General features: G+C 43.4%; 1 protein-coding gene, 1 long non-coding RNA gene and 1 pseudogene across 2 annotated transcripts in view; 1 reads left to right on the top strand and 2 right to left on the bottom strand.

Annotated features, from left to right (window-relative positions):
• The window catches only part of ADD1 (adducin 1), a 74,810-nt gene that overhangs the window by 13,869 nt on the left and 45,983 nt on the right, over positions 1-14,958 (top strand).
• On the bottom strand, positions 1,769-2,223 carry LOC102516121 (annotated as a pseudogene).
• Positions 5,293-12,516, bottom strand: LOC116667614. The gene is made up of 3 exons (XR_004324524.1): positions 12,451-12,516; positions 7,650-7,658; positions 5,293-5,304 (listed from the first exon to the last, which is right to left on the bottom strand). It is a non-coding gene; the product is annotated as an uncharacterized LOC116667614 (long non-coding RNA).

Raw genomic sequence — 14,958 nt, forward strand, 5'->3', positions numbered from 1 at the left:
ACTGTCCAACAATAGGAACTAATTTTTTAATAGAAGTGTTGAAGGCTATATATTTCTCTAAAAGTAGTTTTTAGTAAAGCCAACAGTTTCCAAGTATAATATTTTCATTGTGTAGATATGTTTAAATTTTCATGATTTCTTCTTCCTTGGCCCAGGCATTATTTGAAAGTGTGCTTTTAAATGTCAAAGTTTTTAAAACATTTTTTTTTGACTTGTTATAATTGCATTGTGATCAAAGTAATGGTTTGTATGCTACTGATTCTATGGAATTTGTTGAGATTGTCTTTATTTCATCCAGATATGTGGTGCTGTTTTTAAACGTTCCTCGTACTCTAGAGAAGAATGTGTATTTTTAAGAATTTAATTATTTTGGAAGGACAGGGAGGTGCAAGTTTCTGTGTGCTTCTAATGATGTCACTTTTGATTACATTGTTCTTTCTGTTTACTAATTTCTTAATTAATTTTAAAAATTAATAATTGAGCAGTATTTTGGTGTTAATTTACTCAGTATGGGTCAGTCTGCCCAGTGTGGTGGTAGATTTGTCAGTTTCTTTGAGTTTTAGCAGTTTTTACTTCATATGTATTGATACTGTTCTGTTAGGCATGTATGTTTTCTTCTTCCTGTTGAACTGAATTTTTTTGAATCATTATTTATGGTGGTTCTTCCATCCCAAAGAAGTGCTTTTATCTGCCACGGTCCTCTTGGTCCAGCTGCCTTTTGGTTGGCGTTTGCTTAGTGCGCTGATTTTCATCCATTCACTTTCAGACGTTCTGCCATGTTCTTATGTGTTATGGGTGTATTAGCTTTTTGTGGCTGCTGTAACATATTACCACAAACTTGGTGCCTTAAAACAAGAGAAGTTTTTCTCTCATAGTTCTGGAATCCAGAAGCCCCAAATCAATATCACTGAGCCAAAATCTGAGTGTTGACGGGATGTGCTTCCTCTGGAGGGTCTAGAGGAGGGAATCTGTTCCTGGCTTCTTTGGCTGCCAGCATTCTTTGGCTGTAGCTGTGTCACTCCAGGCTCTGTGTCCCTGGTCAGATCGCCCTTTTCTTGTAAGTCTGTATAGTCAAGTCTTCCTCTGCCTCCTTTTTGCAAGGATACTGGTGATTGCGTTTAGGGTCCATCCAGAAAATCCAGGATAGTCTCATCATCCCCACATGCTTAATCATATCTCCAAAGTCTTTGCAATGTAAAGTAACAGCTGCAGGTTCCAGGGATTAATACTGATATCTTTGGTGACCATTATTAAGCCAACTACAGTCAGTATAATATGTGTCTTTTAACTGGCGTAATTTAGTACATTTACATTTATTGTGATTCTGATAAATTTGTACTTTTTCTATCATTTTACAGTATGTTTTGTGTCAGTTTTTGAACAACCCAGTTGTTTTTATGTTCTCCCCCTTTGGCTTGGAGATTACGTACTCTATCATGCTCTTTTAGTGGTTGCCTTTGAAATTTTGCCATGCACATTTATCAAAGTCTGGAATTAATTTCATATTCTCTTACCAGGCAAACCAAAGACACTAAGATACTTTAATTCCAGTTAAACTTAATGATTAAGTTACATACTACTATTGTTCAGTATTTTAGTCTAATTTTTTTAACCTCATAAATTGAACAGCATCATCATCACTGTATTATTCAAAAATATTTTTAGATTTACTTTCCTGTTTAGCAGTTTCTTTTTTTTATTTATATATTTTTATTTGGAATTGTTTCTATCAGTACAGTGAACCTGAATTTTAGAGACACTGGATGCCTTTAGTTTGGATTTCATTAAATTTATTATAAAAGAGAGATGTGGAAATTATTCACATGATGAAAAGATTTCAGAACTTCAGTGGAATGGGCAGCTTCACGTGATGCCATTTCAATAGTGACATCTCAGCCTACGTATTTTTCAAGAATGTCTCCATCTCTAAATAAAGAATCCTTGCCGTCTTCGGTGCCTCTGTATTCTGGGAGAAGTACTTTATCTCCAAGTTTCACACTAACTGGTTGAATCTCTCCACCCTTTCGTTTAGAGCCTGATCCAAAACAGCTGCTACTGTTGGCCTGCAATACTTCTCCTTGAGATTTTTTTCTGGAAGCATACTGCCTCCTTTGGTTACAGTTTCGGCTGCACTCCTTTCAACTGATGCGTGGTCAGAGAGGGGGAGAAACTTTCTAAATGCCTGTCCTGCCATGATTCCAGCCCCCACAGTTCGTATTCTGTTCTTCCACCTCTGCCTCAAGGAGAAACCCCGCAGTCTGGCGCTCCGGACATGTGAAATTGGGAAACCGTTTAGCAGTTTCTTTACTCACAATTCTTACTGCGCTTCTGTTTTTTTCTCTGGGATTGTTTTTTCTTCTTTAAAAGCTCCTTTACTATAGGTTTGTAGGTGGTACCTGTGTTTTCGTTCATCTGGAATGACTTTATTTCACATTCTTGAAAGATACTCTTGCTTGGTATAAAAATCTAGATTGACAGATGTATTTCCTTTCAGTAGTTTGAAGATACTTTGTTTCTCAACTTTTGTGGTTTCTGTTACAAGTTTGCCAGTAGTCTGTCATTCCTTTTTAGGTGATGTCTTTTTTTCCCCTCTGTTTGCTTTTAGAAAAAAATGTTTGCCTTGGCTCTTCTGCAGGTTCGTTATGATGTGCATGAGGTGCGGGTATCTCTGTTTTGCTTAGTGTTTGTGGACTCACGTCTTTCCATCATGTAGAATTGTCAGCCATTCTTTCTGGATATCAGCTCTTCCCTACTCTTTATTATCTCTGCCTGTAAGTCCAGTAAATGTGTAGTGGATTTTCTTATTCTGCCCTCCACTTCTCTGCTGTCATAATTTGGACCTCCTTGTCTGCCTGTGCTGGTTTTTGGGTAATTTTTTTTCAAATCTATCTTTTAATTCACTTGTTCCTGTTTATCTGTGTCAAAACTGCTATTCATTAGTTGATTAATTTTTTAAAAATTATTTCATTTCTAAGAGTTCTGTTTGGTTTCTTTTCCAGGTCTGCCTGCTCATTTTTCATAGTCCCTGTGGCTTGTCATATTTATGATTAATTTATATTTTAAACATTTCGTACATAGTTGTTCTGTGTTCTGTGTTCTAATTCCGTGTCTGACGTCTCTGGGGGCCTGGACCTGTGATTGGTCTTTTCTGATGACTGTCACTCATGGAGATTGTTTTTGGGTTTGTTGAATTTTTGACGTGGACCTCATCTCTGGTTGATTTTAACCTGTGGAAGAACCTGAGGAATCAACATTGAGGATGTTTTTCCTGAGAGGATTGTATTTACTTCTGCTGTAAGCCAGGGTTACTCCGCCTGAGACTGTCTGTACCCCTTACACCAGCTCTTCCTTTTTTTACCTCTACCAGTGTAGACTTTGGGCACTGACCTCTGGCAATGTCACTTCTTGTGAGTGATTCAGAGCTCTAGTTTCATTCTCTTGGTTTTGGTTTTTGTTGTTGTTTAGCCCTTGGAGGTTTCATGTATTTCTTACATGCAAGTAACATTTGTTTTTATGGAAAATCTTATTTGAGTGGTAGGGCCTCTTAAGTATTTGCCTTACTTGAAATCTCCAAGTATTTATTAGTAATGGAAATAGTGGTTGTGCATTGTTTTAAAACTTAGGAAAAGCATATTCAGTATGAGGTGACTCTACCCAGCTTGAGGGTCAGTGGAGTGAGTGAGGTGCGTTGGTGTTCTTTGGTACGAGGGGGAGCCAGCTACAGCTTGGCAAGCATGTGAGACTTAGGTAAAGTCGTTTCGCTCGGTTTTATCATCTGTGTGATCGGGCGGCTTCTCAAGTTCCTTGGTGCCAAAAATGTATACTTCTAAGGTTTGTTTCACTGCTCTTTATATGTTTTATATTAAATAGTCAGTATTATAAGGCCTGTGCTCAAAACATTGTGTGGGGATGTGAGAAGGAAGAGCGTTAGCGTTGTAAGGGCTCCCACCTCAGCGAGCTTGCAGCCGAGCGATGGTGTTAACAATTGGTAGCACAGAGCTGTGAGAGGGAACTCTAGAAAGTGGTGCTGTGTGTCCCTGGGCACGTATCAAGGAAGACAGTTAATTGGTCCCGTCAGAGAACGCTCTTCTGGTGTCCTTTTGAAGATACTCAGTCAGTCTTCAAAGGTGCTGCTGCTGTTTATGATACCAGTAATAATAACTACCATTTATTTTATTGCTGACTGTGTGCCAGGCCCTGTATGAAGCATTTAGCATAAATTAACTCCTTTAACCTTAAACCGAGGAAGTAGATAATCGTATCATTCCCACTGACTAATGAAGAAACTGAGCACAGAAGGAGACGAAGTAATGTGTGTAGGGACACAGAGCCCAGGAAGTGGCAAACTGGGCTCAAACCCAGGTGGCTTGCCCCAGGGTCTGAACTCTAGCCATGCACTGAGCCTGGTTACCAGTCAGCTAGCACTGAGAGGCTGAGGGAATTTTGATGAAGACCAAAGCCAGATTCTTTCTGTACCAGTGTCATCTGATGGATTTTGGAAATAAAAACAGGATGGGGTGCATTAAAGTTCACTTACATGTGTTCACTTAAACAGATGGTTGGTTGGCTTATCTTTAGTTGCCTCACCCAGAGTTGTTTTCAAAGCCACACCCAAGTCTCTCTCAGGGAGCTAGACTACAGTGCTGGTTTAGGGGTTGAGTTAGAGACACTCCACTTAATCTGTGGTACGTGTGTTGATAGTTAGAACACAGTAGTTTTACTTAAAATACAAAAAGATAAAATGAGTTTATAATAGGATGTTGTTTTTAATTAAAATAATGTGTTTTAACTTTTAGTTGGTTAAACTTAATGTCCTTGAAGTTTATGAGGTGGACTGTGTGGCCTGTTACTTTTACATTCTCGTCAGATATTAGAGCATGAAAATACTTCCTTGTTACAGGGTCTCCACTACGTGCCAGACGCTGTGCTGGATGTTTTATGCTTATTATTTCTAACTGCCCCAACAACTCTGGAACGTCACTTGACTGTATTTTATTACAAGTGAGGAGACTGAGGTGGAAAAGGTGATAAACCTTCCCGAGGTCAGGTAGTGTGGATTAGGAGGCAGCAGGGGGGCGCTGCTGGCGCAGGGCTGACTTGTTAGTCAGTGGTGGGGAGTGGAAAGACACGCCCCTGTGTCTCCAGGGAGACGATGAGATAGCTGGAAAACATCCATGAAAATAAATTCCAGATGGAGTCAGGAGAAATGTTTAAAATTACAGAGAATGTAGAGATAGAGCAGAATAAAGTGTTTATCAGAGATAATGCCTGAAACTTTTGGGGAACATTTTGTCAGACGTGTGCCTCTGAAGGGATGATGACTTTTTCTTTAAAAGTAAAAGAATTCAAAGGAAAAGGTTTGCAGACCTAAGTATGTAAAATGTTAAAATACTTGCTTATTTATGAATAAAAATATAGAAGATAATAGTATGGGAATGTCAAATACAACAAAAGGTCAATGTAGGTATATACTTTAAAAAAAATCCTAGGAGTAAATATGTCAAGATTTCAATAGATAAGTTGGTGGACAAAGAGATTAATAGACCCTAATGGAAATTTCAGATGTAAATAAACATATGAAAAACATTCGTTCTTACCTACTAATCAGAGAAATGCCGAATAAAGCAGCCACTTCCGATCCATCAAAGCAGGGAAATTTTGCTGATACTTCTGCTTCCTTTTCAAGATAATGTGAGCCAGAAGGGAAGTGAAACTTCATATTTAATCCTGACCCATCGGAGGGGGTTTCTTTTACTGTGAACTTTCCTTTCCGATGTCAGGTTTACTCTTCAGGCAATCGTTTGAGACATTGTGTTCTCCTGTTTCATTTAGCAACTGATTTTTGAGCTCTCGCTCTAAGCAAGGCCCTGCAACTGGGATTTCCGAGAAGGATCACATTTTGGGGGTGTTTATTTTATTTGTGCTGTTACAATTATTTGAGAGTGCTTTATGTTTTTATTGACTTGTTAAAATATGCTATAGTTTTTTTCAGAAATATTCTCAACTGTTGTGTAGAAATCATTTCGAAGTATATCGTGCTCTTGGTTCCTGAGTGGAATTGCCTCCCCCAAGTAAACAACGCTTTATTATTCATTTGAGGCTTGAGGTCGAAGACTTGACTAGATGGATCATTTTCTGTCCTGCATTAACCCTAGAAGGTCAGGCTGCAAGGCCACGGTGCCAGGTTTTCCTAGACATACAGTAGAACATACCTGGGAAAGAATGAATGATTTACTCGTTTCGGGTGATAGTTATTGCTTAGCTAAGTACTAAATGACAGAATGGAAGGGGTAAACTCCTCTTCCCCTTTGACAAGGGTGGCCCCGCTGGGCGAATGTCTCCTTTGTGGAAAAGCGGCCTAACGTTGCACCCTGTGTCTTGACGCGGGTCTTCCACACGTAACGGTGTCTGGGCAAAGTCAGCTGTCAGTAGTTGGCAGGATGTGAATGTTTTCTGCCGTCCTCCAAGTTGTTTTTACCTCTCGTTGAAAAGAGTTTATTTCTAAAATTTCTATAGCCTTATGTTGTTAAGGTTTTTAAAGCTCCTGTTCATCGAGGTCCTGGGTTCGGTCCCCAGTACCTCCTCCAAATATAAATAAACCCAATTACCTCCTCCCATCAAAACAAAACAAAACAAAAAACAAAGCACCTATGCATATACAGATGTTAGATCTTATTTTTAGCCATTTTGTTTTTGTTTTTAAACAAAAGGGATATGCAGACATTTCAGTGTTTCCCTCAATGCCAAAGAGTTTGTTTGGTATTTTTTTAAAAATGGGGTTTATATTTGAGAGCTATTGATATTAATTTAGATAAATAAAATAATTCTAGGGAAATTTCAGCTACCAAACGTTCATATGCTCAGTGTTTATTAGTGTTAAGTATGATTTATTTTATTCCAGGTTTTGAAAACTGGTAGTTTTATTAATCAGAATATTCAGTTACTAGAGCTTTCTGTTTAATCGCCATGTCTGTCTACTCAGTAGCTTCAGGGAGTTTCTCTGGTATTCATTCCTGTGTGAAAATACAGAGCTGACTTGATGGGTGGGACAGGTACCAGCTGTCATGGCTGTGCTGGCTGGTGACCAGGACTTCATTGCTGAAATAATAGTAACAGCAGGCATCATATTGACCATATTGTGTCCACTCCTCATCAGTCTTGTAAGGTAGATTTCATTATTGTCCCCCTTCTTCAAAGGGAAAACTGGTAGAAATAGTGAGCTTGCCCAGGACATGTTCCTAGTGAGTATGTGGGCTGCAGTTTGAACCCTGATGACCTCAAATCCTTCCTCTTTCCCATTAAGCATCACTGTCTTTTGGCTGTTTTGGGACCTGAGGGTCTTCCACTCGTGTACTGCCGCCCTCCCATAGGAGACTGATTTCAGGCAGGTGACGGGGGCAGAACAGAGCTCTCGGGACCATTCAGAAAGAGCCAGGCAAACAGCCTGGTTTTATCTTACCCAACATATGCCTAGGGGCTGCGGAGTGCTGGAGAGTTAGCAGAAGCCCTGCTTAGCTGTGTGGACTCTGTCACTATGTACTCGCCTTGTTTCGTGGCTGCAGTATAATTTCGTGTGTGCTGTTTTAACAACTTAAAGTATTGGCCATGTCCTACATGTTACTCATAAGATCATTTTTATCACTAAATACTTTCCCATCCTACTGATTTTTAACTCTTAAAGTATTTCCTTGGTATTGATCCGTGTTTTTCTCAGAGGAAACATTCTCGTCTTAGGCTGGTGGTGTTCGACAGTCCTTCCTAAAGTGTTCAACCAGATTGCAGAGTGGTTTTTTCCTTCCTTATCAGATCTGCATAGAGGTTTGCATACTCACATGTGTCTGGTCAATCTCTGCTTCCTGACTTGCTCGGTTGGGTCTTCCTGCTGTCCTTCTGGGTCTCACTCTAGTACTACAAGTCTAGAATTCTCCTTTTCTTTTATTTCCCTACCTCTGGGAGTTACACTTGCTTGAGTCTCCAAAACCAGTCAGCTAGAGACAGATACAGCTTTGGCTTTGTATACCAACTTTGGGAATTGATGTAGTTCTTAGAAATGTAACACCTAGGTAACTCAAAACACAAAACCCAGTTTGAGGCACAGAGTGTTCATCTGCAGCCTGCAGTTCCCAGTGAGTGGTGGACTGCGGCTGGGAGCCTGTGGAGTTAGCTGCTCTGTCCCAGAGTCTCCTCGGTCGTATGTCGCTTGTGATTGAGTGAAGCTGAGTGACAGCTTTTCTCACAGTCAGATGCCTCTGGAATCCAGGCTCAGATTAGCATTGCCGGCCCGGAGTGTGAGACCTGGATGTGTCTTTGTTCCTCAGTTTATGCTTATCAAGGGCCTTTTAGATCATGGTCCTGTGAAGACAGTAGTGAGTGAGACAGGCGAGTCTCCTGCCCTCTTGAGGGTTACATGCCAGCATTCCAAGACAGACAGGGAATCTGTGGTGCTACTAATTACTGACACTTGAGTTATTGTGTCAGGGACTTGTTCCAAGCATTTTACATGCGCCAACTGTATGAGGGGTGCGTTTGTTAGCGTCATTATTTCAGTTGTGGAAACTGAAACCAGAGAAGTTAAGAAGTTTTCCCAAGCTTTCAGAGCCAGTAAATGGCTGAGCTGGAATTTGAACTCAAGCAGTCCTGGCTTCAGAGTCTGTGCTCTGAAAGAGGGAGGGAACGCCTGGGAGGGAAAGAAAACTCGGTGATTTGAGAGAGCTGGGAATGGGGGTTATTCTAATTAGGGTGGTAAGGTGTCTCAAAATTTGGAGGTGAAATTTGACCTGAAACCTGGCTGATAAGAGGTAAAGTACTCAAAGTAGCTGGAATAAGTTTATTGTCGGCAGAGAGAAGAGCTGTGTAAAAGGCTGTGAGGCAGGAAGGAGCTGGGTTTGTGCAGACGGGGAGCCTCGTGTATCTGGGACAGTGTGGCAGAAAGATGGCTGGGGGCCAAACTGGGAGGGTCCCTGTTGGCTGTGATCAAGATTTCAGATTTTATTCCAAGGACTGCGGGAAACCGTTGATAGGAATTAAGCAGTGGCAGGACCTGATTTGATTACATTTTTGCAGAGAATGAGTTATAAGAGTTTGAGTGGAAGCAGGGAAAAGAGGCTGGGAGAGGACTGAGGTTCATATTGGACGTGAGGTGTGAGTGGCCCCTCCTTGTATCTTTGTTTACTTATTTACCACGGTATCTCAATGCTTAAAGAAAATGGTGATGAACAGATTTAGTTTTATCCCCCTCTCCCACTCCCAAACAAAATCTAGTCCTCGCTATCAGCCTTGGCTCAAGCTGTCTCTGCCTGGAGTGCCTAGTGCCCTCCCCACCTGTGGTATCACCTCCAGGAGCCCTTCCTACTCAGTGTTGCCGCTGACTCCTCCTTGCCCATCCTCCCAGTCCCCTCCCCAGGGCACTACGTCCTCCTAACTTACCATGCAATTTACTTAATCATGTTTATTTACTGCCTGGCCCCCCCTGCCAGTATATACATCTCCTGAAGGGCGGAGGTCTTTGTGCGTTGAGTTGAGTCTTGCAGGAACTCGCTGAAGAACAGTGCCTGGCCTGTATTAGCTGCATTGTAGGAAAGGAACTCAGTAGACATCTGATGAAGTTACCCTTTGGCTTCTACTTCAGTTGCATTTGAAAAGCTGTGTGGGATCGTGGACCCAGTGTGGATGAAGCCTTACAGAATTTGAATTCTTCCCTCTACCTCAATAGTTTGAAATGGCACCATTTTGATTAAGTAACAGTTAATACATGTATATGCAGTTTGAGGCATAATTTTTCTTTGTCTAAATTTGTTTTTGGCCATTTTTTCCATATGGTTTGAAACTTTCATAGTTTTCCCCTTTAAATATCATTTGGAATTTTTAAAGGCTTCAGAGGTTACTCGGATATTAACACAGGAAGTTCCTATGTTGGTGGTGATAATGGGAAATAAATTATATATGCTAGAAACTATTTTTTCATGTATTTTTGAAACCAGTTGTAGTTATGACAGAGGTGAGAAATTTTCACTTACTTGTCACCAACTATAAAAAGCTGCTTACTCACATATAGAATGTCCATAGGCCTGGCCAGGACACTCACTTTGGTCCTAGGCCTGACAGTAATCAGAGCTACCCCTTAATGTGTGTTCACTCTGCTAGGTGCTCTCCAAACAGGGTTTCTGAGTCTGACGGCCTCCCTCAAGATTGCCATTACAATGCCTGTTTGCGGATTAGGAAACTGAATCCTGGGGAGAACATAAGCAGCTTGTCCAGGGGCACACGCAGTAGGCGGTGCTGTGGGCTTCAGACTTGGCCTCAGCCTGTCTCCAGACACACACAGGCTGCTGCGCTCTGCTTGTGGCTCCTTATGTGCCCGGGGCCGTCTTCTCCCTTCTCTGAGCCTCAGTGTTCCTGCTTTAAAATGAAGGGGTCACATTTAAACTGCTGCAGAGACCTTTACAACGTCAAGTCAGAAAGGCGCGGTTCGTCAGCCCCGTGCGAGTGCCTGCGCGCCGGACGGCAGTGTCAGCTGCTCGGACCGCGCGAGCTCGAGCTCGTACACCCGGCCTGCGTCGCCGAGTGAGCGGGGTGGGCTGGGTTCCTGATGGCTTCAGGCTCTCAGGCCTGTTGTGTCCTGTTCTTGGCAGTAAACTTGGCCTGTCTCTCCCTGAGGTGAGGAGGGAGGTGCTTCCCTGTCCCCTTGATTCCTCAGAGAAGGGAGTGTCCCTTTGTGCTGAGAGGCCAGGGACTTCCTGCTCTCAGTCAGATGCAAGTATGTAGCCGCTCCGAATCGAGGCCGATGTAGGTTTAACGAAATACTGTTATAATTAGCCAGTACTGATTTAAGAAATCCTCAATCCTCAATCATAAATGAGGTGAACAGAATCACTTTGCAGGCCCGACTGTGAGGGCCCACTTAACCCTGTCCGTTCTCAACTCAACTCACTGTCGCTGCCTTAGGGCAGGACAGTCTCGTAGAACCTACGTTTTATCACGTGTAAGATCAAGGTAGAGCCACTCTATTAAAATTCTTGACAGAGTGTGTATTAAAGTATCAGGTTTACAGACGCGTCTGATGCCGCCGTGCTGCTGGAGGCGCGAGCGCTGCGCGTTCTGCTCGCTCACCCCGCGGGGTGCTTGCTTTGTGCATGTTCCTAATGGTCTTTACCGTTTTCTCTCTTTCTATAAATTAAACTCTAAAAAAATGTATACATGAACAGTACTCTCCTAGCCGTCTCTGTCTTCCGTCCACCCAGATTCTCCTCACCGCTTACAAGTGTAAACCGCCATTTCAGGTTTCTCGTGTGGAATTCCTGTGTTTATGCAGATACCAGCAAATACGAGGTTTTTCTTAGCACTCGTCTTCCCCCACCAAGAGGTGCTGAAAGTACACTGTTCTCAGTATCTCGCTTTTTTTTCGTTTGATAGTATATCCCTGTTTTTGTGACAGTGAGACCATCTAAAAATTTGTGCGCTCACAATTAACCATATAGCATAAAGGGTTTTCAGTCTCCCTCAGTGACATAGTTACTCCTCAGAGAATAGACCTTTGGCAGGTTTTCACTCAGACTAGTTCTTGTGATTCTGAATACTTCCTGCCTAGCCCTAGGCAGGAAAACCTGGCACCATCTTCAGAAGTCCCAGAAGTGGCTCACATTTCAGCCTTGACATGTACAGAATGTGTATTTCTGAGCATGCTCAGCAGCTCTGTTGTTCTCACCTTATTAGCCCAGGCTGACTAGTATCTTCAAAGCTTCCTTTTATCATTTGTCTTCTACGGAACCAATTACTTCACAAGTAGGAACATTTAGTTCCTGACCATTAAATTCTGATAAAACTGCCTATTTGTTTTTGTGGTATTTTAATCTTCCTTACAGCTCTGCCAAGCTTTCCACCTTTTCTCCTCCCCAGAAGAACAAAAATGCAACTCAAACCCTACTTAGTAAGCCACCCTCATGGACTGAAACTCAGGAAAAGTTTTGTTTCAGTAAAACCATAAATTTTGAAAGTCTTTGTTACTTCAGTGGAAATACAATTAAAAATGGTCCAGCAATTGAAGGAAAGTGGCGGTATTGTGAATGAGCAAAAGCAGAGAAAGTGGTTGACGCTGTCAGAGGGTCAAGCCGAATCCTCCTTTTTGTCCTGCATGCAGTTGTCCTGGGCGTGGACCTCAGGGCACGGGCCTCAGCGTGGTGACTGCAGTGCGGGCCTCCTGGACTGCGGTGGTGCTTTGTTACGGTGTGAGGCACCGCACATAGGATCGCTTCTCCCGGTTCCTCTCCTGACATATGAATTGTGGAATTTCTGCTTGAAAGCACTTGTTTAAGTGTATACCGGTTAATATTTGCTCCCTTGCCACTGACAATAGTGAATGTTGCTTCAAATATATATATCTTTGAAGTGAGGATGAAAGCAACATTTTGTGAACCTAGTTAGTAATGGAGATGATTTTGCATTCCTTTCCACCATGCATCCATTTAGCAGATGTTTCTTGAGGTCTGTTAGGTGCTAATTGGTTGGGGAGATACTGTGAGCTAGACGGAAGACCCCAGTGTGTCGACCTGCCCTTGGCTGGCATCCGCGTTGTGACTTCCCATGCGGCAGTTGATGGGTAAGCTTGGTTTTGAAATGAGTGGTCTTGGGACCGGGTCCTGATTCGGCCATTTATCTGTCTTGAGGCCTCAGGATCTTAGAATTCAGAGTCAGTCCTTCCTCTGCAAATCAGCAACTCTTGCAGAGTTGTTTGAGCCAGTCTGAGGGAAGTCTGTGTAGCTTATGGCGCTGTCCTTATAAAAGTCATGCTTGGTCACTCTTCTGGATCCCTTGCATTTTCTAGTTGCATTTTCCTCAGCTGGATTTGGGAAATCTTCGGTGTGGAGTTGGGGAGTCAGGAAGATGATGCTTATGGCTCTATCCTGTTTTCTCATTTTTCCCCCCAGGGTGCTCTCTGATACATTGTCTCATTAGATTAGGGAAACATTTTTACTTCATAGATGAAGACTTCATAAGTGTTGAAGTTATACACTGGAACGAATGGATCTGACCACTGGGACCTGACTTAGTGGCCTGTCCACTGCCCACTACTGACCCTTGAACTGGAGAATGCTCTGGTCAGCATAAGAAGACCATTTAGTGAGAAGCAATTAAGAGCGCAGTCTCTAAACCATAGTCTTAATTTCATATTCTTGCTTCTCCACTTATGGGAGTGTATTATTGTGAAGAACACACTGGAGGACTGACTAAATACTGTACTTGAAAGAAAAACAGCAGCAGGTATGTAGCTACGTAAAAACTTAATAAAACGTGGAAGATTGAGGCTGGCAACCTATTACCAAGCCATCATAAAGGAGAGAGCAAGCAGGAGGGCCCGCCCACATCTCTCCTGCTGGACGGAGCGCGTGAGTGGCAGCAAGGCCAGGAGGCCCTGCTCGATTCAGTTTTCCTTTCCTTTCTAACTTGCACGTGCTGGGACACGTGGTGGTGAGAGGTGGTGTGAGGTATGGTTCAGAGCTCACCGCTCTGGAACCAGTTGGCCTGAGTCTGACTCCAGCAACCCCACTAGACGGCTGAACGGCGTTGTGCCGCAGCTTCCTTATCAAGTGTAGGAAAAAAGGAGTTAATACACGTACAAATGAGGTTTAGATCAGTAGTTAGCGCTCCGTGAGCAGTACTTTTTCTAAAGGGAACTTGGAGCAGTTTCATCTGAAAACATCTGGAGACACAGGAATAGACATGATCCGATCAGAGGCATTAAAGGCTTTCACTGTGCTCCGAGGCCCCAGGCGGGCGCACTCGGCTGGAAGCTGTGACAGGAACCTTGAGCAGAAGGTAGGTGTGTGTGTGGGTCCTTTCGGGAAAGTGGAGAACCAGGCTAGTCACGTGGGCCGTGAGAGGTTACAGCTCGTTGCGGTGTGTTCTGGTTTATTTGGGAGAGGGCTCCAGTGTTGGGTGCCTTTCTGTCACTAGCTGTGAGAGACTCCCCTTCCACTGAGTGGCGCAGTCCCCTTCCAGAGTTGTAGGTTCTGAGAGCCTGGAATGAATTTCTGGCCGAGCCTTCTTGTCTCCCCACCCGCGGTGCCGGACAGGGTGTGGACTGTCTGTGCAGCACTCTTCTCAGCCCTCTGCCTGCCCTTAGCCATCAGCGCTGGCTCCTCCAAGCCTTTTTAAAATCTTGTCACTCTTTCCAGCTAAGGCTTTTTTTTTTTTAGCCTGTTTTCTAGCTTTATTAAGGTATAATTGACAAAATTGTCCTATGTCAAAGTGTGCAAGGTGATGATTTGGTATGTGTGTGTCATCGGGAAATAATCCCCCAAATCCAGTTACTGAACACGTCCGTCCCTCACATGGCTGCCTTGCTCTGCTCTGTTCTGTTTTTGGTGAGACCGCTGTCTGTTTGAGGGTGTCCTGATGATGCTGTTTCTTTCTGGGTGCAAAGCTCATGAGCCCTCCCAGAGATGTTCATTCGCCAGGCGACTGCCACCTGCCCCAAGCCAGCCTGGAAGCACCTGCATAGCTCTAAAAGCGTCTCTTTTGTGAAGCTTTCCTGACAGCCTGTTCTGTTAGTGCTCTGGGGCTGCCACAGACTGGGCGGCTGCAACAGCACAAGTTGATGGTCTGCATTTGGAGACCAGAAGTGCGAGATCAGGGCTCAGCAGGGCTGGTCCCTGAGTTGTGAGGGAGCCGCTGGGCCAGGCCTGTCCCCCCGCTGCTGGTCTGCCGGCCATTTTAGGAGCCCCTTGGCTTGTCGATGCAGCACGTAAGCTGATCTCTGCCTCCATCTTCACGTGGCATTCCTCCTGTGTGTGTGTGTCTATGTCCAAGTGTCCCTTTTTTATAAGGACACCAGTCCTATTGGAGTAGGGACCCATCCTGCTCCAGTGTGACCTCATCTTAACTAATGACATCTGCAGTGACCCTGTTTCTGGATAAGGTCACATTCTGAGGTGCTGGGAGTTAAGGCTTCAGCATGAATTT

Source organism: Camelus ferus, chromosome 2 (genome assembly GCF_009834535.1).
Source record: "Camelus ferus isolate YT-003-E chromosome 2, BCGSAC_Cfer_1.0, whole genome shotgun sequence".
NCBI lineage: Eukaryota > Metazoa > Chordata > Mammalia > Artiodactyla > Camelidae > Camelus > Camelus ferus.